The sequence below is a fragment of the Cynocephalus volans genome, chromosome 16, assembly GCF_027409185.1.
Source record: "Cynocephalus volans isolate mCynVol1 chromosome 16, mCynVol1.pri, whole genome shotgun sequence".
Classification (NCBI taxonomy): Eukaryota; Metazoa; Chordata; class Mammalia; order Dermoptera; family Cynocephalidae; genus Cynocephalus; species Cynocephalus volans.
In genome coordinates this window covers 5,648,672-5,671,835 of record NC_084475.1, presented here as the reverse complement: position 1 = coordinate 5,671,835, position 23,164 = coordinate 5,648,672, and the positions used below count along the sequence as shown (strand labels likewise).

At 39.2% G+C, this 23,164-nt stretch overlaps 1 protein-coding gene across 2 annotated transcripts in view; it reads right to left on the bottom strand.

Moving 5' to 3' along the window:
* KANSL1 (KAT8 regulatory NSL complex subunit 1) overlaps positions 1–23,164 on the bottom strand; it is a 190,208-nt gene that overhangs the window by 149,371 nt on the left and 17,673 nt on the right. The window contains exon 1 of one of the 2 annotated variants that reach the window (XM_063080901.1): positions 16,009–16,576. The exons of the other annotated variant lie outside the window; for it this stretch is intronic. The gene's annotated coding sequence lies outside the window, so the exon portion shown is untranslated. Of the gene's footprint in view, positions 1–16,008; positions 16,577–23,164 lie in introns of those variants that run through there. 2 annotated transcript variants of the gene reach the window in all.

The following is a 23,164-nucleotide window of genomic DNA, read 5'->3' as shown; positions in this document are numbered from 1 at the left end:
TGAAAGGTGCCAAAGCAGAAGTTCCATTCCCAGAGAATCACAGATTGTTAAAGTTAAATCACCTGCATTTAAAAGAAAACTCTTTAAACTTCTTGAAATTAGCTGATTTAAAGCAAATATATCAAACTAAGCACCCAATACTTTTAAAAATTAGTAAGGAGCTCCCTGCACTCACAAAAAAATTTGATGCCAAATGTCATAGGTCTGTGCATTTTTCTGGCTGGAGAATCCAATTTTCATCAGCTTCTCACTACTCTACAGGTACAGACTGTACTACAAGGCTAACTGTGCCACACCTGTAATACCAATTTGCTTCCATTTTCTTCTTTCAGACCGGAGTGCTCATCAGTGCTGCAGTGTCTTCTCTACTGGCTCCTTCCTCTCAGCCTAAGAATTAACTCTAGCTTCCTCTGTCTTCAGTACAGCCTACACCTCAAATTAATTGCCCAACATGTCTCTTACCCTTCACCCCAAAACTTCTTGAAATAATAATATAAATAGCTGCCTCTGCACTCTTTACTCTTCCATAATCTGGATTCCACCCGCACTGCTCTGGCAAAGGTCACCAGTAATCTCATCATTAAATCCAATGATCAAGTCTCAGCCCCCATTCTACCTGACTTCTCTGAAGCATGAAGCAGTGTTGATCTTCTTGAAATTCTCCTGATGTCCTTGACACTACTACCATCCTGTTCTCTTTTTCCTTGCCCCTTAAATTTTGGGTGCTCCCCAAGGGTCCCTTCTTCGCTCTTCTCTCTCAGCTCACTTCCTTGGCAACAACCAGTAGTATGGGGAGACCTCCTAACCCTCAGGAAAACCTTTTCTGAGCCACATTAATCAACCATTCCCACCTCAAGCCCCCTGAAACTCAGAACGCACTTTCTTCTGTCAACACACTTACTACTCATCTTGTTTCATTATCTTAGGTAATGACATTGCTTTTATTTAGTAACCATGCTAGAAACCTCAATTATTTGCCTCTTCTTCATTCCCTTGATCTATTTGGTCTGAGAACAAAAGGAAACCTATGTAAAGAAATAAAACAGCTCTTCTTAAAAGTGTGGTCTCTGGACTTCTGGGAATCTCAAAGACCATTTTGGAGGTCCATAAAATCAAAGGTATTTTCATAGTAATACTAAATAAAACATCATTTGCCTTTTTCACTGTTTTGACCTTTGCAATGAGGGTGCAAAAAACAAAGATGAGCAAAACTGCTAGTATGTTAGCACAAATAAATCAAGGCAGAGGCACCAAACTATACTAATAGTCACTGTATTCTCCACTCCCAGTAGAAAAAGAAAAAGTCAGTTCCACTTAACATGTCCTTAAAGAAGCAGTAAAACTTATAAATTTCATTAAATCATGACCCTTGAGTACATTTTTTTTAAATGTTCTGTATGATGAAAAGGAAAGTACGCATAAAGCACTCTGCTACTCTATGAAGTCTGAGAAAAAAAAGCACATGTACAATTGAGTTGCAAGATGAACTTGAAGCTTTTTTCATGGAACACTACTTTTACTTGGCAGAACTGACAAACTATGATTATTCAAATTTGGGGAGTTAGCAGACGGTTCCTGAAAATCAACGAAGTGAACCTGTCACTTCAAATATTTGTGGTCAATGATAAAATCTGAGTTTTCAAGCAAAAGTTAGTATTTTGAAAACTTGCATCCACCATCACGAGCTTGAACATTTCCCAATACTTAAAATGCTGCTTCTCATAAAACAGATTAGTGGTGATATTAATAAATGTGAATTTTTGATACCATAGAATGTAACGTGTCAACATTTGGAAAATCTGCATAACCCAGTGAATGACCAAATGACCACTGCATGTTAGAAAATCACACATGGGTAAAAAGAAGTGCACGACTGACTAATGGATTTTACCGTAACAGAGTAGGAAAAGTTAAGTAATCTGGTTTTATATTACACACTGCATCTAACCTTTATGAAACTAGTACTTGCTGAATTTGGGTATAGATAAATGTGGATAGATATCCACACATCTAAAAAGACTACTAAAATATTCCTCTCTTTTCCAACTACATGTCTATGTGAGGCCAGATTTTCTTTATATACATCAACCAAAAAACTTATCAGTAGAATGAATGCAGAAGCAGATATGAGAACCCAGCTATTTTCTAAGTCTGACATTAAAAGATTTGCAAAAAATGTAAAAATAACATTAAATTTTTTTGTTTTATTTAAAAGTTATTTTTCATATGTAATAAATTTTGTTTTTTAGGTTGGTTTTTTTATTTCGTGGCGCTGGCCAGTACAAGGATCCGAACCCTTGATCTTAGCTGCATTCTAACCAGCTGAGCTAACCAGCCAGCTGGTAATGGGTTTATTTTTAAAAAATAACTATTTACTAATTCATTCAAATTTCTCAAAGTTTCTAACTGATAGATAACAGACAGCAACTACTGACAGATAATAACTCCCAAAAGCTCTTTGTGGTTCTCAATTTTTAAGAGTGAAAAAGGGGTCCTGAGACCAAAAGTCATGAAGTCACTGAACAATCCCTCTGTTCCCCCCCAAAAGAGGGCAATCTTCAATTTTGTCAAACATTTTTATTTTTAGATCAATACCAACATAGGATGGGAGGCCCTACAGGACTATGCTAAGCTTCTTTGTAGTAGGATTACAATGCAAATCAGTATGAAAATACTTAAATAATATTAAATATTTGAGAAAACATTATTTACAGAAGTACCAATACACATACCAGTCAAATCTGTTTATTGCCCCATATAAATAAAAAATATAATAGAGTAGAAAAAGTTTATTCTAGGGTTGAATTTTAAAGAACATTCTATAAAAGAACAAGATTTTCAGAGTTTACAGAGTTTTATCATTATGGACTTTCTGGCATTCTGTGTTACACAAAGTGTTCTATGTTAACTTTTCCCATTTCTAATTTTAAATTTAATAATAATTTCTAATCTAGTATAAACAGTTGTGTTAAAGACAAATTGACAACTGAACCAATGAAAGTTATTTGTTTCAAATACTTTGAGTAAGTTATATAACATGCAAAGTATCTTCCCCATAAGCAAACAAAAACCAATATCAGATCTTTCCCATCAGTTCAACCTCCTCCTCCTCCTTTCAAATAATATCAATACATAGTTGACATTAGCAATGAAAGGAGGCACATTATCAGTATCAAATAATTAAAGCAACACATAAAAAACAGTAGATGTGCCCTACTGCCCAAGAGCACTACCGTAAGCCCTCAGCAATGGCAGGGAAACAGCCTCCCTTCTAGGGACCCAGGGAAGGACAAAAATATTACACAACTTACACAAAACTTAGGAAAGCCCAGGCTCACCCCAGCACACATAAAAAGACAGTGATAACTAATGTCACAACACTGAAAGTACTTAATAGTAAACTTTCCAAAGTTATTCTAGAATAATTCAAGTCTTTGAAGTTCACACTTAAGGGCTGGCCCATGGCTCACTTGGAGAGCGTGGTGCTGACAACACCAAATCAAGGGTTAAGATCCCCTTACCGGTCATCTTTTTAAAAAATAAAGAAAAATATGGGGCTCAAATCCCATCTCTTCCAAGAAGACTTCTTGGGCCACAGTCCTCTGAAATTATGTCTATGAATTTAACATTAATCATATACTCGTACATCTCAAAGGCAAGAGTATATTTTATTCACACACTCTTCTTGGTCTCAATATCCCCATAGGATGCACTGCAAAGAATAGTTATTAAAACAATCATCTAAATAAGTGGGGTAAAGGGAGTGAAATGACCACTTACTTCTTCAGAAGAAATTCTCATTCCTAACTCCTAAATCTTTACGTTTCCATACCAAACAATACTACTGTTAAAAAAAATTAGCTCTATATGCCTCTCCCTTTATTGACTCGAAATGCTACGCTGAATTTAACATTACTCATAAAGGCATTCATAGGTAAGGGGAGCACTGGCTCAATTGAGCAGGTCTGGGTTCACATCGTGGCTCCACCTCTTCTAAATTACTTAACTATCCTGTTCCCTCAGTTTCCTTATCTGCAAGAACAGAGCCTACCTCACAAGGCTGCTGTGATTATTTAAAATATTTTCAATTGGGGCCAGCCCGTGGCTCACTCGGGAGAGTGCGGTGCTGATAACACCAAGGCCACGGGTTCGGATCCCATATAGGGATGGCCGGTTCGCTCACTGGCTGAGCGTGGTGCTGACAACACCAAGTCAAGGGTTAAGATCCCCTTACCGGTCATCTTTTTAAAAAACTAAATAAATAAAAAAAATAAAATATTTTCAATTACTTAGCCTTGTGCATGGCACAAACACCCATTATTACTAGCACCATAATTATAATCAGGAAACAAAAAGCTAATGTAGAAGAAATAAATTTTATAAAACTTTTTAATGCACAAAAAAAATGTAAAGCAAATGATTCTCTAAAATGTCAATGTACTTGGATTCGTGCACATAGAAAAAAGAAAACACATACCAAAAAACTGGATACGGCACCTAGTTTGCACTATTAGCTACAATTACCATAAACCATCACGTAAGTTTACTTAGGACTTGTTTATTTATTTGTTGGTTTTGACTATTTTCCCTATATGTCTAGAATTAACTTTTATCATTTCATGATGTTGCTTATAAATAAAAAGAAAACTAAATGCCCAACAATTCAGTTAAATTATGAACTATCTATACAACGGAATAACATAAACCCATAAAAAATGGTGCGGCAGAGCTATACTACTAACATGAAAAAGTGTTTGCTTCACTGTTAAATGAAAAAAAGTGATACAAAACAAAACATATACTATGACTTCATTTACTTTGAAAAAGTAGGTGGTAAGATTCTTTTGTCTGGCTTATATGTCTCCACCATAAACATGTATTACTTGTATAATAAAAGAGAAAGAAGCAAAAAGAAAATAATGGAAATTCATAAAAAGCCAAAAAAAATCCAAGCAAAGCAAAACATCATAGTAACTTTCTCAAATTTAACATACTCAGCAAAATGTTGATTAAAACAATGATTCCCATCCCACTTGACTCCTATAAATCCCAAAAGCTGTGAATCACTCCTCAACAATTTAAAGCAGAGAAAGACTGTCAAACTCACATAGTTTTACAAAAACAGCACAACAGCTTATAATAAATCACCTTTCTCCAAAGAATACAAAGCATTAAAAGCTATAATTAACTGATTAATCCTAATAACAACCTGGGCAGTATATTTGGGAATGGGATTTTAATTTCCAATTTACTGGTGGGGTAATAAAATCATATTGTATGTTCAGAATAAAGAATTCAAGCCCAGAATATCCCAATTTTTAGCTCATCTAGTAAGCCACAATCTGACAAATAAATACAGATGGAGCTACTGTACCCGCTGTCACTGACATAAATTAAGATTCTGCAATAAGCTTGTAGAGACAAAAGAAAAGAGCCATCTAATCAAGGTCCTTCTGCTACAAAAGGTTGAGCTAGGTAATTATTTGTTTCTTTCCCAGTTCCAAGGAAGCATTTTAGGAACTGGAAGATGTTAAATGCACTCAACGACCAAATGTATTTGGCAAAAACCTACCTGATAAAGAATCACAATGCACTTTATCATACTGAATACTCAAAATGTTTCCCTTTACCAAACTCATTTAACAAATAAGTAGTTTTTTCCATTACATCCATTAATATCACACAGAACACTATTCTGAGGGATATAAATTGGGATAAAGTTCAAATATGTGACCCATAGGGTCCCTTCCTGTGCTGAGTCTATTATCCTAAAATGCAATATAGGTCCAAGGACAAACTTCTATCTAACCACAAGTGGCACCTGGGAAGCAAAAATATACCCCTAGGGTACAGTTTTCTCAACCTCAGTACTACTGACATCTTGGGCTGAGTAAATTTTTTTCATCATGGGGTGCTATCCTCTGCATTGTAGGATGTTTAGCAGCATCTCTGGTTTCCACCCACTAGATGCTAATAGTACCCTTCTGTAAATTATGACAACCAAAAATGTCTCCAGATATAACAAATGTTGGGGTGGGGAGTGCAACTTAACATCAATTGAGAACCACTGCCTAGAGATAAAGATTATATACATACACACACATAAATATATTCTCTCCAGAAAGCAAAACATATACAGCTGCTTTGAATACTGCAAGTCAGAACTAACTCCACACCTAAAAATGAAAACCTCACTTTATTCCTTGTAAATTCACAAGACAGGACTCCAGATATAAGAATAACCTGGAAACATTCTCACCTTGCAAAAATGTTTAGCTGCAGAAACCCAAGGGGAAGGGTTAGGCCATTTGGCTGGCCAAAAGGCCAAGAATTAAAATAATCACTCTTGCACTGCAAACTGAAGCAAAAATCAGATAAAGTTTCCCCATAATGTGACTTCTACTCATCTTTTCTTCATCATTCCCTCATTACTCTGAACAAAGGAAAGAGATAAAGACACAGGAGGAGGAAGGATGGTTAGGGGAAGTGTCTGTGAAGCTGTCAAAATTTCAACTGAGGTTTAAAATTTGCTAAAACTCCATTATGTAAAATGGCTAGGACAAGAGAATGGTAATGTGCCATTCTAGTGAAGAGGAAATGGCATGAAAAAGGCAAGGCTGTGGGAAACAGGATGTCCTAGGGTTAAAAGAAATGAACAATTTGCTTGAATATATAAAGCACATTTTAATAGAAGAAACAGTGTAGAAAGAAGGGGAAAGGCAGTTTGAAGCCAGATCATTAAATGGACAACCTTGAATAGTCAGCCTTTACTCAGGCTTAAAGACAGGAGAATGTCATTAAAGGTTTTTAAAATGGGAGTGACACACTGGAGCTGTGCTTCAGAGAGACCAGTTGGGTAGGATGGAAAAAAAAGTAAAAAGACATCTAGATGGCAAAGACCAATGAAGAAGCTACTGCAATAATCCAGACAGGATGCAATGATAACCTCAACTAAGGTGGTCACCAAAGAATGGTCAAAGTCTCCTTTCAAAGCTTAAATCCAGGGCTGAGCCTGTGGCGCACTCGGGAGAGTGCGGCGCTGGGAGTGCAGTGACGCTCCCGCCGCGGGTTCGGATCCTATATAAGAATGGCCGGTGCGCTCACTGGCTGAGTGCCGGTCACGAAAAAGACAAAAAAAAAAAAAAAAAAAGCTTAAATCCAAAAATGTAACAGGGCTAAAGAATAACACAAGGGCCAAATATCTGACATAAACAAAAATATAATAGCTCGTAAAGACTGGAGAGAAAGCTCTCTTTTCCTTCTACCTCCTATGATAAAATCCCTCCATAAGCTGTTCAGGTATGGTATTCTCTGTATTCCTTACACTACCAACCCAGCCCTGGTCCGCTCATCAGCTTCCGCCTAGTTTATAACAACTTCCTGTCTCCCAAACCATCCTTTACCTTTATATCATCACTTTCCTACTCTGGGAGAGTTACTACTACCTTTTCACCAGTCCAAATTCTTCAAGATGAAACATAAAATAACATCAGGGCAAATACATCCAGTAGCATGGACCCAGAACTCCCCACAGATTCCCAACTGCTATCTTTGCCTAAGCTGCTACTTCTATCTGGAAGGCCCTTCTCCCACCCTTTTGGCCCAAAACTTATTAACTCTTCAACACACAGCATCTATACAGAAATTTCTCAGACTCCTCAGATTCATATCACTTTCTTCCTGCTTAAACTTCATAATGCACTTAAAGTCACTATCACTCAAGTCAATGATCTGAATACTCCCTAATTGTCAATTTATCAACTCTATTTCCAAGACAAGCAAAATTCCTTAATAGCATCCTTCTTTTGCATGCTCACTAACTTTACCTAGAGCATGGTAAGTAAGTACTATAAGCACTGACTGGGCCAGAGTAGTCAAAAAAGGCTTCATGAGGTGGGCCTTCAAGCATGTTAGATTTTGCCAAGAAGAAAAAGAGGAAATTCTAATCAAGAAACTGACACAATCAAAATAATGGGAAGGATCTGGTGGATGATCCGCAGAACAACTCAGATAAACCAGGTGGTTTATGTACAGTTTCTCAAAAGGAGAAAGAGAGCACCTATGGAGTGATTTGTGATGAAGAACGGTAAGCTACATTGTGGGATGCACCAGAAAGCACTTCTTTTACAAAGAAACAAATGTAGATTTATTATGGAATACAATGGGAAGGGGGACACAAAGTTTTTACTAAAAAACAAAAAAATAATGTGGATCTCACCCCCCACATCCCTTACACCTTCCTATGTCAACAAGACTTCTTAACCAAAAAAGTTTTAAAATTACCAAAGGAAACAACTGACCAGAGGATAGGTTATTACAACATGCTCACTAACATTAACTGACCTTTTACTATGTCAGCCACTGTGCTAAGTATTTTACATACATTCTTACTTAATCTTCATAATAACACTGTAAGGTAAGTACTACTGTCCTCATTTAATAGATGAGGAAACTTGATGCTCAGAGAAGTCAGGTAATTTGCCCATGATCACTCAACTACTGAGCTGCAGAGGGAGGATCTCTAACTCTAAAGCCCATGCTTTTAATTAATACAGTACGTAGATTAAGGCTAGGTTTAAACTGGAAGGGCCTTAACTGCTAAACATTAGATTTGAAAGACAGTGAAGGTACACCAACTACCTACTGAATATCTCCAGTAAATATTTATTAAAATGCCTACAGTATTCAAAGCACCACACTAAGTACCTACAGGGAAGACAAGGACTGGTTAAGACAGACACTAATGTGTGATGGGGATCCCTAGGCACACTGTGGATCCCTCACACAGGCTGAGAAGTAGACAAGGTCAGGGAAGGTCTCTCAGAGGAAACAGCATCTAAGCTGAAACCTCAAGAAGAGTAGGATCCAGCACTGCCCATACAACTACTTCAAGCATCCTGTATTCAAAACCCATTCCCCAGCTGGCTGATTAGCTCAGTTGGTTAGGAGCATGGCCTAATAACACCAATGTCCAGGGTTTAGATCCCTGTACTGGCCAGCTGCACCCCCCCCCCAAAAAAACTCCCTGATTCCCTGCCCCAACAGCAAATCCAAAACCAATTCCTGCCCCTCAACATCCCCTATGTGAGTGAATCTCAATCATCACCAATTTACCTTTTATCATAAATATCTCGCTTAAATCTCCACTAACACCAAACACAAATAATAGAAAGACTACACGAGTTTATGGTCTAATACTGGAGACACCAATTGTAAGTTTCATTAATGCCAAAGATAATAAGATATTATTAGGTGTGAAGGTAGCCTAGATGATAAAGCACTGTGTTTTCTCTGAAAGGGTCAAGGAAAATTCCCAGAAAGAGATGACATTCTAACTGAATTTTGAAGGGTGAATGCAGGGGGGAAGGGTTTCAACAGGCAGAATGATAAGCACATTAGTCCCACCCTTAGTGCCACTGCCTTAGATCAGAACCTCATTAGGTACTTGCAGTAATAATTTCCCAACTATTCTTCCTGTCTCAGCAAGCCTCCTATCTAGTGTCCACTACCAAAATGATTATTAGAAAGGGAGAAAGGAGGGAAGGAAGAAGGGAGGAAACTTAAATCTGACCATGTCATGCTTAAAATCCTTCAGTGACTCTAGGGTAAAGATGAATCCCAATTCCCACACAGCAGATATCTGCCCCCTTTTCACGTTCAACCTCATCTGCATCCTGTCCTCACTACAGCCACCTGAATTCTTATGTATGGTTTGTTCCTAGCTCTTCTATGCCCGTGCACCTTTGTTCATGCTAGATTTTCCTTTAAAGGTTCAGCTCCAAGATTACATGCTCTTTCAAATATTCCCCACATTCCTTCCAGGTTGTTAGGGGGCCCTCCCTAACACCTCACAGAATATAAACTCCCAGTTTTGTCTGTTCCCTCCTCCTTCCCCAGACTACATACTTCTTAAAAGTAGGGTTATGGTTTGTTTTATTTATCTCTATCCCCTACATGCAGCACAGTGCCCAGCAGACATGTGGACCAATACATGCTACGTAAACTGAGCATTCTATGTTGAATGCATCAGATGGAGATCCATTAGGAAGTTAATGGGGATATCTGCTCATGACCTGGACCAACAACCTAACAAGCAGCAGGCATCAACTGAATATAGGATAGACCTCATCCACCTCAAGTTCCAGTCATTTACATGGCCAGGCACTGGCAACCAGACTGGCAAACTTTTTAACTACACTTTATAAACTATTAAATTTGGTTGCATAGCATTTTGAAGCAGTATCTATCAAAATTTTAAATGCATTACCCAAACTTTCACTCAGCAGTTGTACTTCTAGGAATCTATCCAAAAGAAATATTCCCATGGGTACATAAAGATGTGTATGCACAATTTTTTCACTGAAGAACTGTAATACAAAAAAAAACCCAAAAAGAAAAACACCTAAATTTTTAAAAGACCAAGCCACATAACAAGTATGATCCCATCTGAGTTAAATAAATATATAAACACAGGGCTGGCCGGTTAGTTCACTTGGGAGAGTGTAGTGGTGATAACACCAAGGTCAAGGGTTCAGATTTCTGTACTGGCCAGCACATGCACAGAAAAAAATTTGAAAGGTGACTATATATCAAGCTATTAATGGTATTTATCCTATTTCTATCCTACCACTGAATTTAAATTTCCTATCAGTCATTAGCTCACAAAAGGCAAAGAAGAAAAAATTCACTTTTATCTTATCTCTAACAAACCCTAATGATGCAAGCACTTCTGAACAATCCTAACAATGGAGACTTCTTGCAGATTCCAAACAGTTCAAAAGTAAATGGGTTATTCTTGGGGGTCTGTGGCCAAATCCCGCTGAAATCTACTTTACCCCTTTAAAGTAAATTAATGATTTTAAAAATTACACTTTTCCAGTGCCAGAGAAATGTTAAAAGTTAAGATTAACATCCTTCTTTTATTCTCTTAGGAGGCAAAAAACTAGAAGGTAAGGAGTAAAACACTAACTGCAAAAAACTGTAGTCCAATTTTTTTTGATAGATGCTTAAGGTCTTCAAACATCCTCAGTTCTCCACGGTAGTATATAAATAGTTTAATAAAACTCTCCTGACAGTTCAACTTATCAGACTCATATTTCTACAAAGTTTCTACACTAGAAAATATGAGAAACTAATTAGCTTTTAGCCTCTCTCCCTTCACACCCTGGTGGAGGTCTAACAAGCATCACAAAGGCCAAATAGCAAGAGAAAGTCTGGATATCAGTTCTTAGCAAGTCTTGGTTTAACGTCCTAACAACAAAATTGATAGTCATCTTTTTTATTCCCCAACCCTTTCATTCCAACTGAATTTAACCAGGTCTGACCTTAAGATGCTCCTTTTTTAGAAAAAAATTAAAAGGTGAGGAACTCCATTAAGTTTGATGCCACTCAAGGAAGTTTTTCCAAACAAGGGCAGAATTTGCCATACTTAAAAATTTAGAGTAAGATCTCATTTTGGATTCCTGGCTCATGTAACAAGAACCAGAGTTTTTGATAACATGAAACTGCACTGAATTTACCTCTACTTTACATTTCTTGACTCTCAAAAGTTTGGGGAGAAACTTTAATCCTAAAAAAAAAAAAGAACTAAATGAAAGAGGGCAAGTTCACAGTCAACAACAACAAAATACACAGCTAAATAATCCCCTGGTAAAGGGCAATCAAATGTTAAAATTCAACAGACCTGGCTTAAAATCTTGGAAAAGCAAGGCTTGTAGAAAGTAACATTTATTAAGCAACTATTATTTGCCACACTGCACTACCCAATGGGGAAACAAGAATTTAAAAGGTCTCCTCCATCTTGCAAGTTAAAAGGCCTCTTGACATAAAGGTTTAAAATCTTCACAATCTTTAAATTCTTCTTTCTGACTACCCAAGTTTGTTTGTTTTTCATTCCTAAGTACGAGTTGTGCTCTCTGCTTTGGTGAGGTTGGTTTCCCACATACTCACACTTTAGCTTTGCCCTTTTCCTGTCAAAAATAAAAAGCTTAACACATAAAGAACAAATACCTATTGCAGCCCCTTTTACAGTCCAGGCTTTTTGGTAAATCACACCTATTGACTTGTTTCCTCATATATTTTATCCTACATCCTAAAAGACAGGCACATGGGTTTAACATAGAAACAAATAACTAATAGTTACCCTCCCAAATGTGCACACTGGTCTTTTCCAATGACCCACAATTCTCCCCTCAATCTGCAACACCCAAGGATATACCTCCTATCTTTTCTGGTAGCCTTCAAATGTTGGTAACCTCTAGTAAAGAGGAATACTTGTCTTTTCTAACCATACTGTGGATCACCTGAGTTTTGAGCTCACATTTATGGAAATGGGATGTATTGACGAGAGCCTTATTTTGTGTTACACTCTGGCAGGAATATTTTTGCACAACTTTTCATATGACTAGAGACTAAATATGCAATTTATTAGGACAAAAACTATAATTTAAACCTACATCTTCAGAAGTAACATGAGAATTCAAAAACCAGTCTTAATATAGATTTCCAAGAAACAGTTAAGTTAAAGTCCTATTTTAGGGAAAGGACATGGTCCAAGTCCTCTTTGCACAACATAGTAGGCAGGCCAGGTGTTTGGGGCCATATTATTTGAGACACCTGCACTGTACTCCTTCATAAAGAGAGCAAGTAAAAGAGCACTAAAGTAAAATAGGCTTTCTGAGACCTAGAACAATCTAACCAATCAAGGTAGAAACTTACGTAAAATGGAGAAAGAGGGCCTAAAAAAGGTGTTTTAAAACTCTAAATAAACTACTCAATGATGAGATTTGCTCTGGGGCAAGGACGACATACTCAGTCTACACTATTCCCTCCCCTCTACTCAAGAGAATGGAGAGGTCCTTGGTGGGGGAGGGGAATCAGTAAGTGTTAAAAACTTACACATTTGTCCAGAAAGGAAGTCACTTAATTTCTATGTCTTAATGGCCTCACCAAGAAGAAAGAAATAGCCTCTACCAAGGAAGCTGGATAAATACAAAAGGCATAGCATTACTCTTACTCTTTAATAAATACAGGGTTTTCTATGACTGTTGTTTAGAGAATCCCGTACGGATTAGTTTAACATTTTTTAGAACATTATAAAAATTGTTTTTCTAATATAAGAAGGTAACTAAGCTTTATTCACAGAAGGGCTCAACTAGAACCATTCAATACTAAAATACATTCTCAAACAAGCATCACCCCTATGTTTACAGATTACAGGAATCCAGTTAAAACAGAACAAAGCTAAACCTTGTTATTCACTTAAAAATACAATTAAAATCTGTGGTCAACCCAATAAAATCCAGAGGATGCCGAGAGACTGGTTAACAGTGTAGCATTACTAGAGATAGAAGAGTGCTGGCAGTGTTTAAAGAAAAAAAAAAAATTGAAAATAGTTGTATTCCTTCCTTCTCACCTTGATAAAGTTCACAAGTGAACTAAGGCTTACTAAATTTTTTAGCTTCCAGAATTTTCCTCAATGATAAGTCACACCTAACAATCAAAGAGTGCTCTAAAATGAGTAGGCAGAAAGAAATAAAATTAGACAAAAATTTAACATTTCACTTTGGCAAAGCACAAAAGTCAAATAATAATGTTCTGAATAATGCTTTCAAGAAAGATGGAGTTAACACTTCCAAGTACTTCACTTCAACAGATTCATTTGGGTGGAAAGACCAAAAACCCCACCCTACCACAAAGGCCCTAAGAATTAATAGATCACTCTTAACTGTTTACAGCCACAAATCACAAATCCTTATTTTATATATATTTATATGAGCAGTCATCAGAGACAACCATCCTCACCATGACACAGACCTTAAGAACCTCTGTAACATCTAATGTTTCCCTCCAAGTAGTTCACACTTGAGAAATAAAAAGTCAACCACCTCAAATTATATCACTACCAAATACATCCAATATGCTAAAAGACAAAGGAATTGCATACTTTGTTGGGTAAACCTAGTGGAAATCCAATTTGGAATTCCATGACTATGGGTAGTTATCCCACAGTTAGAATACATTTTTTAAACTCCCAAGGGATGAGCATTTTTACCTTGCCTTATTTTTAGAACTACTCATCACATGGCACACATCACATGACATGATGTAACTGTTAGCAAAGAAAGTGGCCCAAACGATTGAAAATATACATGGTAAAATGATCAATGCATACTCAAGAATCACTACATTTCACATTTACTTTGAAAATTAAAAGAATACATTTCTTAATTCGCAATGTATTTTTTAATTAGAAAAATGTCTAGTAACCTATGTAAAAACAGAGAAATCTACCTCGTATTTTATAAAATAGGAATTTACTCAAATTAATTATGAAACTAACATGAAGAAACAGATGATAGAATAATATTCTTAAAGCTACAGGATTAAAAGCAAAAACTCTCTGGATCAAAAACGCAACAAAAACGTTAATGAAATACCCTTATGTGGAAAACAATTATTACTCAAAAGTATTCACTGTTAGGAGAAAAGAAAAACAGTTTTAACTGACAACGCCTGCAGACAATTGAAATTTTCTAAATTGGTCAGACAGTATGGTAGAAAAGGAACCCACTACAGCCTATAGAAGAGGGGGAGGGGAAAACACACCCACTTAAGCCTTTAGTAAATAGAGGTAATTTAAATGACCCAAAAAACAGGGAAAATAGAAACTACAGACTATTCTCAGAAATGGAAAACATTAATGTACTATACTTCTCATACTTGAAAGTACTTTTGAGATGAAGTTCAGTAACAATCTATAACTATATCATGATTATGCAAGGCAAAGATTATGTAATTTTATCGTTTGTTTTAAAATGTTCCCCGACTCTAAAACTAAAACAACTAAAACATTTTGATCTCTCCAATGAGAGTGAAGGTTTCTCTGGGCCACAGTTTAAAAATATAACACACACCCCGAAATAAACAAAAAAAACACAATGATTGCTAGCCACGTGACAAAGGAGATGGCAACACCAGGACTGTGAATGGAAGGGAGGGAGGCGAGGCTGGAGGACTGGAGAGATTTCTCGGAACTTTAGGGACCGCGGGATTCGGGTCTCCCGACCCTTGAGGTACTCAACTCTAGCCTCTACGAGTTGCACTGCTAACACTCTCAAGTACAGTTTCATTAATAGGTCACGGAATATGCTCCAGTGACCTCCAGGATAAAGAGGGAAAAAACGGAGGAGGAAAAGAGCAATTTAAAGTGGCGCCATCATGACACCCCTTCTCCCCAAGGCAATCAATAAGCAATAGTTAAGTAACACGTTTCTCTAAAAATCCACACTGGGATTCCAACAACAGAAAACAAAAGGACTTTTAAATAAAACCTGAGAGTAGGGCTGTTTATCGTACAGAAAACAAACTATTTGCAGAGAATCAAAAGACCGTCAGACGGAAAACAGCCCCCCCCAAAGGGGGTAAGATTCCAACTCACTGAAAAGCAAATAAATGCCTCTTCCTCTTTAGTTTTTAAATAGAAAAAGAAAAAAGAAAAAAAACCAAACACGTCCGCCTGAGGGAGACTAGATCTGAAAACATAAGTGACCTCAATTTACAGGCAACCAAAATAATAAATAAATGAAACAATCAGAGTTGTGATACAAATCGTCAATCGCTCAAGATGTGTGTTTCGAGCAGAGAAAGGCCTTTTGCAGTCATGAGAAGTTCAAGGCGAGAGCGAGAGTTTGTTCAGGAATTTTTTTTTAAGCGAATAAATCATGTTCTTCAGGCCGCCTTTTTAAATAGAACGCCAAAGGAAAACCTAGCGAACTAGGCGGCAGCTGGTGGGGAAAGGCCCCCGCACACCCCCGCCCTTGGGGCGACTCCCAGCCCGGACCCGCAGCGGGGAAGCCCGGAGAGGCCATTTAAAGTTCCGGGTATTTTTCCTCCCCTGCCCTGCCTTTCTAGTTACAACTAACAAAGAGAGGGAGAAATGGGAGCCACAGAGAGAGCGAGAAGGAGAAAGGGCAGCGGGAGGAGGAGAGGAGCAGTAGCAGCACCTACCACGTGATGGAGAAGCGTAGCCCGGGCGGATTCAGCCCCACAAAATGGGCGCAGTTTGCAAACAACCCCCCGGCCTGGGCGCCGACGGCCGGCGGCGGGCGGGGGCGCGCGGTGGCGGCTCCGGCCCGGGCCCGCCGCTCTCCTCCCCCCCGGCGCCCGGAGCCGCCCTGACTTTCCGGGCGGGGGGGCGAGGCGGAGGGGGAGGGGAAGGCGGCGGCGGGGAGCGGCCGCTTTTTCTTCTCTTTCGGGCCCTTTCTCCGCTCCGGCGGGACCTGGGCACGGCCGGGGACCGCAGCCCGACCGGGAGGGCGGGCGGGCAGGCGGGGGCAGAGGATGAAGCCGCCCCCCCGCCCCGCACAAACAAGCGCCGCCGTCTGCAGCCCGAGCCCGCACCCCGGCCGCCACCTCCGGACGCCTCTTGCCGGCCGGGGAGCGCGCTCCGGCCGCCCCCCGCGCCGCCGCGGCGAGAAGAGTCGGCTTCGCTACGGTGCTCGGTTCTCCCGCCGGCTCGGCGAGCGGTAGCGGCGGCGGCGGCGGCACTGGGAAAATGGCGGCCGAGCTCCTTTTCCCTCCCCCCCTTTAATCTGAAGCGGAGGGAGAATGGAGCGAGCGAACGAGCGGGCGAGCGCCGGGGACACGGGGAGGAGGGACAGCAGCGCCTCCGCCGGCTGCGGCTGCTGCGGCGAAGGGCCGCTCCGCCCCGGCGCGCCGCCAGGGGGCGCCCACCGCGCCGCCCCCGCGGGCCGCCAGGAGGCGCGGCCGCCGCCGCCGCCTCAGTCATGGCTCCTCGCCGCGGCCGCTGTTCCTTCACCTCCATCTGCGGGCCCCAGCTGCCCCGGACGTGCGGCGGCGGCACGCGGCACTGCGGCAAGCGGGAGCGGGACTCTTGCTGCGGCCGAGGTGAGGCTAACCTGAGGCACTGACGCCGTCACATTCCCTCCGCGCTGGGGCCGGCGGTGCCGCGCGCCGGCTATGAGGGGCAACGCGGGCTGGCGCGGCGAACCGAGAGGACGTGAGCGAGGAACTGTTTGCACTGTGTAGTAAACAGGCTAAGACCGTCGGTGCCACACTATTCCAGGGCTAAACGTGCGCTGAATCGGGTAGGAAGCTCCCTGACCAGTGAACCGGTTTCTGCCGCCCGCCCTTTGTCCTAGCGGCCTGCGTCCGTACACTGCAGCACTACTGGGCACTAGCCCCAACGCCGCGCTCCGCAGCCGCCACTGGAGGGGGGCGGGAAGAGCGCAGGTCGCCATTGCGCAGGCGCGAGTCGAGGCCCGCGTCGGGCCAGCCAGGGAAGGGGCAGCCGGGAGCCAGAGGGGAAGTGATGGCCCACCAGCGCCGGGCCCGCTGGGAACTGTAGTTTTCGTCAGGAAGCACGCGTCTTGTCTGGGGTGTCAGAGCTTGGCAGATCCGCCAAAACAGGCAAATAGCATTACACAATGAGTATTTATGCTTCCTGCCGCCACCAAAAGTAAGTTCACTGCTATGCTGAAAGTTCTAACAAAGAATTCCACAGAGAAATCTAGATCTCACAACAAAAAGCAAACTTCCCACTTTCCCTATCAGAGTTGTTTTATTTTTTTTATTTTTTTAAATTTTTTTCTAAAGGATGACCGGTAAGGGGATCTCAACCCTTGGCTTGGTGTTGTCAGCACCACGCTCACCCAGTGAGCAAACCGGCCATCCCTATATGGGATCCGAACCCGTGGCCTTGGTGTTATCAGCACTGCACTCTCTCCCAGTGATCCACAGGCCGGCCCCCAGAGTGGTTTTGAAGTGGTGGTATCTTATCATTCTCATGACCAGTCTGTCTGTACACTATTGTATGCCTTTCCCAAAATAGGGCCTTAAAATAATAAAACTTTTTCCAGATTTAAAAAATTCAACAATATAATGCAGTGTCACATTTAACCAAAGTATGATTCCACCATCCTTTAAAACTAAAGAAAACGTTGCTGACTGGTTAGTTCTGTTGGTTAGAGGTGGTGCTGATACCACCAAGGTCCAGGGTTCGATCCCTGTGCAGGCCAGCTCTCCCCCCACCCCACCACCACCTCCAAAGCCTTTATAATACCATGGTCACAGGTTCGGATCCCAGAACTAGCCAAGGAAAAAAAAGAAAGAAAGAAAGAAAAAGTTGCCAAAAGATGAGTTCAGTGCTTTGAGATTTAAAAGAGTCACCTAGGAGTCATCAAAATTAGTTTAAATGACTGAAGAAAAAAATGGTTCCAACAATTAAATCATCAAATTCAGCAGAAGGAAGATGCAAAATACTCAATACTTTTTTGTGGTTTACTCGAACCAATATCCGGTGTTATGCGTCACTTCTGCTCGTCAAAAAACACCCTCACTATCTTTACAGAAGTTTTCATCTGCCCACAGAGTTACATTAACTCACCAGCTCCTACAGCATCTGCACCTAAATTTCTGTGAGTTTCCATTTGTACTCAAACTCACACTCTCAAGTATAGTCATGGTTCCGGAATACCAAAAGCAGGCAGCTTAGAGTCATAGGGTCATATTACACAAAGAATAAACTAATATATATATATATACTTGTATACACATCCAAAAGAGATCCTTAGTCTTGGCTTTTTAATTGATAATCCTGGGAAAGAAAATTTAGTTGATTTTTAAAGTGTACACACACACATCTCTCCACATAAATAGTAATTCCACAAAACACAGAAGGATGTTAACACAATTCCAGGACCAATAGATGGCGAACAAGAGCCCTAATCTGAGGATTCTGCAATCTAAATTAGCAGAATGAAAAACACCAAATAAGGCAAAGCCCTTTGCAGTGTATACTTTAAATATTATATTCAAGGGCACCCACCACAAAATAATTAATCTTACTACTGCTCCAACTCTTAGAAAAACTCAACTGTCAGATTTAATTAGGTCCCCAAATAGTAAAGGTTATGAAATACATTTTTCCAATAGATTAGGAGAAATGTAGATAATGCTCACTTTTAAAATCATGCATTTGGGGGGAAAATAAATTCCAACTTTCCTTTTCTCTCATTGCTTAGCGCAAAAGTCAGGAGTTCACAGTGTTTATGGGACCTAGTCAACCTCTTTTACATTCTCATCTAAAATCAGATGTCTTTCTGCTTAGGCAACAATTTTTACAAATAAGGGCCTTCAAAGGTGAATCCCTAAGACACAAAAATCTTAGGAAGAGAAATACATTTTCTTAAAATTTCTCCCAGAAAAACTGGATGTCAAGGCTGATTAAAACACCTATACACATACTTCACTTCTCAAATCATTCTTAGAAAAATCGTGGTTGACTATCCAATAAACGCTCTAGCCTGATTCATTTTAACACATTCTCTTTGTCAATGACTGGTTAGGAATAAGCACGAGACATGAATGGAAGCCCCCTGGGAGGCCTCCAGGAGAGAACCGTTGAGAAAAGCTTCTTCAGTACTAAAGATAAGATGGAGGAAAAAACAGTCCCTCTTCTCAGGCAGTGACACCTCAAACTGCTACAGTCACCTTGCAGCAAGCATAAAGATGCCACCAGTATCAAAGGGGGCAAAATAGAGAGTTGGCAAGAACTTGGTCCTTGGTGTCAGCATGAAGCCATTATATCAACAAATCCTGACATCTGCATGACTTTTGGACTACCAAAATGTAACAATAAACATTTGATTGTTTAAGGCAATTTGAGTTAGGTTTCTTATACCTGAAGTTAAAAACATAATGATTAATTTTTCATATTTTTGAGTATTTGTACATATTACTTTACAGTTATTTATATTATCATATTTTATACAACTAATTTATTTATTCCTCAGAAATGACCCCTCCTATACACAACTCTGTACGCATCCATGTCTTTGTGTTCTTTCTGCCTAGAAAAAGAGGACTCTCTGCTCACCATCATTCCTTGTTCATTCCTCCCCCTCCACAATTCACCTCCGATTCATTTTATATATTCCAACACACCACTGTCATCATTTATTCATTTCACTTAACAATAATGTAGATAATTGGCACTATATTACCCTTCATTAAATTCTCTTTGTAATTCCTGAAGTTGTTTTCATATATCAGTCTTACCTCCTTAAGCCAGCCTGAAAGCCCTTGAAGGCAAGAACAATGGTTACTCCAATTTCAGATCTATTACTCTCATCATATACAATAAACATATTCCAAAAAGGCATTCTCTAACTTCCCTACCATAAACTTCCTGACAAACCAGAAGTTCCTAAACAGAATATTCTATCACAAATTCAGTCCTCATATGTACAAACTAATCTCTAAAGGACAAAAGATTACTTTTTTTTTTTTTGCCCTTAAAAAAAAGCAATTATTATATTAACTCACGACAAAGTTCTGAAGCCTAAACCATTTAGTTTCAAAAGGACAGGAGCCTAGTTTCTGTAACTTACCATTACATCCCTGGGACCTAGTCCAGAGCTTAGCACAAAGGAGATATTTAGTAAGAATTTGCTGTATAAATGAAAGAAGGCATAGTATAGTAATAAAGAGCATGGGACCCAGGGGTAGCCCCAGGTTTTAATCCTGCCTCCATCACTTACTAGCTGTGTTACTTTGGGCACAGTACTTATTCTCCTCTGTAAAATGGAGATAATAATAGTACTTTCCTCATAAATTTAACTATTACTATTGTTACTCATGAATAAAATTATTTTCCGCAGTTCTAAAATTCAAATGTTAAAATACAAGTTAAGCAAAGGTCAACACCTCTTCCCTAATTCAAACTTCAAATCCCTGTCTCTAGACTCCAGCAAACAATGTTTTCATTCATAAACCCAGGTAACACTATATACTACAAATACTTTGAGCTCCCTAAAAACATTCTAATTCTGAGAAAGATTATATATAATAAAAAATCTAAAGCCACATAAAAAATTAAAATCCATTTAATTCAACAACAGTCTAGTGACTACCTATTAAGCTCAAGACTGTATTCCAGACATCACAGAAATGAACACATCAATCTATTTAAAAGCCAATATTGAAATTATATCATGAAAGAAACACCTTTAAACTGAAATTGATGCATGTTCTCATGTTAATATTTAACCAGCTAAATACTAAACAAAAAGCCAGGATGCTGAACCAAAGTTAAGAAACTTAAAGAATAGGTAGAAAGGGGATGGAAGTTGGGATGTAGAACGAATATGGAAGACCATCTAGTTCAACTTCCATATTTTATTTGTGTGAAAATGAGGCCAACAGAAGTATTTAGGAGACCACCCAAAGCCTAAAAGCTGAAGGACACACAGATCAGGGAGGGTTCTCGGTCACTGATTTTCACTTTTCCCAAAGTACCTCCTTCCTTCCAACAGAAACATGCTACTCACTTGGTTAATGAGAAGTGCACACGTGATATAAACCCAAACATTACTACCTATTTAATAGTTTCACAAGTATCAAGATTTGGCCAAATGCAAGTAAAAGAGCATTCTTACACTGATTACAATGACTACAAAGCTCAGAAATTAAGATTTGTTTTCATTAAATGGAGGCTTCGACTGATTGAAAATATCATATACTTTTATGTACTGAGTCCAGTAGCAACAAACTTTCAGTTAAGGCATTTAAAACGTAAGGCAGTTAAACATTTTGTAAATGGTGACGTATTAAGAATGCATAGCATTCCTTAGTTTCAATCCCACCTAAAAACAAGACAATATTCCTCCTCATAACAGGGATACAAACTCTAGAATTTACACAGAGTATCACCTTACTTTCTCACTCAGAACTAATCCAATACTCATCAAGAAGAAAAACTAATTCTTAGGCAGCCTGATGATTTAACTATGTTAGTAATGAGAACGATAAGTAATGTTACAGATTAACCCTGAAAGCACTCCTAAAAACAAATAATTTATTCTGGGATAATCCAGAGCATTAAAATTCAACTGACTACAGCTGTATCACTTAAAGTAACAAGTCATGTTGTCACAGGCCATCAGCTACCATTAAAATCTGACATCCAAGATTTCTAAGTTTTCTTCCCTGCAGCCCCAGATTTGAAAGTAACTACACCAGCACTGACTTCTAGTGCATGCAGTTTAAACAAAACTTTATATGGCTATGGTAATAAAGTTCCTTAAGGAGTTAAATTAAACAAACAAAAAATTACAATAATTATTTAGGTGGATTTTAATTAATTCTAATGCTTTGAACTTTAGTTAGAACATTTTTAAATTCTCATATAACTAGAATGTGTGATTCACCAAAAAAGTCAGAAGTAGTGCTGTAATATAAGAATTTTGCAGGCAAGGTCAAATGAAGCAATCTTCCCAGGACTTAAACACTGTATCAGATAATAAACTTAAATGTCAGAATTTGCCCAAGATTTACCAAGAAACTACCTGACTTCTTTTCCAAACAAAACATAAAGGTAAATACGCGGAAGAGCTTCGAGGCAGCTGTGAATAACCAAGTTGTAGAGGGCCTGATAAAAGAGAGTCGGAGGAAAAAAATATTCAAAGAGAAAAGGAGGCAACAGGTGCACAATGTAGAAGGCATTACAAAAATTATTTTTCAAATCAGTTGCTCATTCCAAAGTTATAATGCAACTTGTAAAATCTTGCTCTGATGGCACAGCAAACCTAGGGACTTTGAGAAATAGCACACCTGTTCCCTCCAATGCAGAGGCACACCATTCTTGGAAAGGAACACTGATTGCTTTTGAATCCACTAATTCCCGGATTCTTGAACTGTGTTCTATGTACACTCAGGAATACATAGCTACAGATGAGGGAAAAACTGAAGCCACTGAATAAACAAGAGTGTCAGTATAATCTATGATTGTAGTAAAATCAGATATACTGGTGTTAAAATAAACACAAGCATATTACAGAGCAAAATGCACAATTCTCATTTTTTTCAACAGAGGAGGAGTCTTCAGAGACATGTCATGCTCGTGGCAAGCTGCTCCAAACAACTCCAGACCCTGGGAGTACTTTAAAGGAAAAGTTATAGACACACTGGTTTAGATCATTTATAGATAAATATGCATGGCCCAAAACCCCTGAACATAGTGCCTTTATGCAGATGATGAAATCTGAAAATACTTAACATATAAACTGTCATGGGTATAATATTATATAAGAGAGCATAAGCTACTGAGAACATAACTGGAATTCAGGAAATGCTAAAGTCCCTG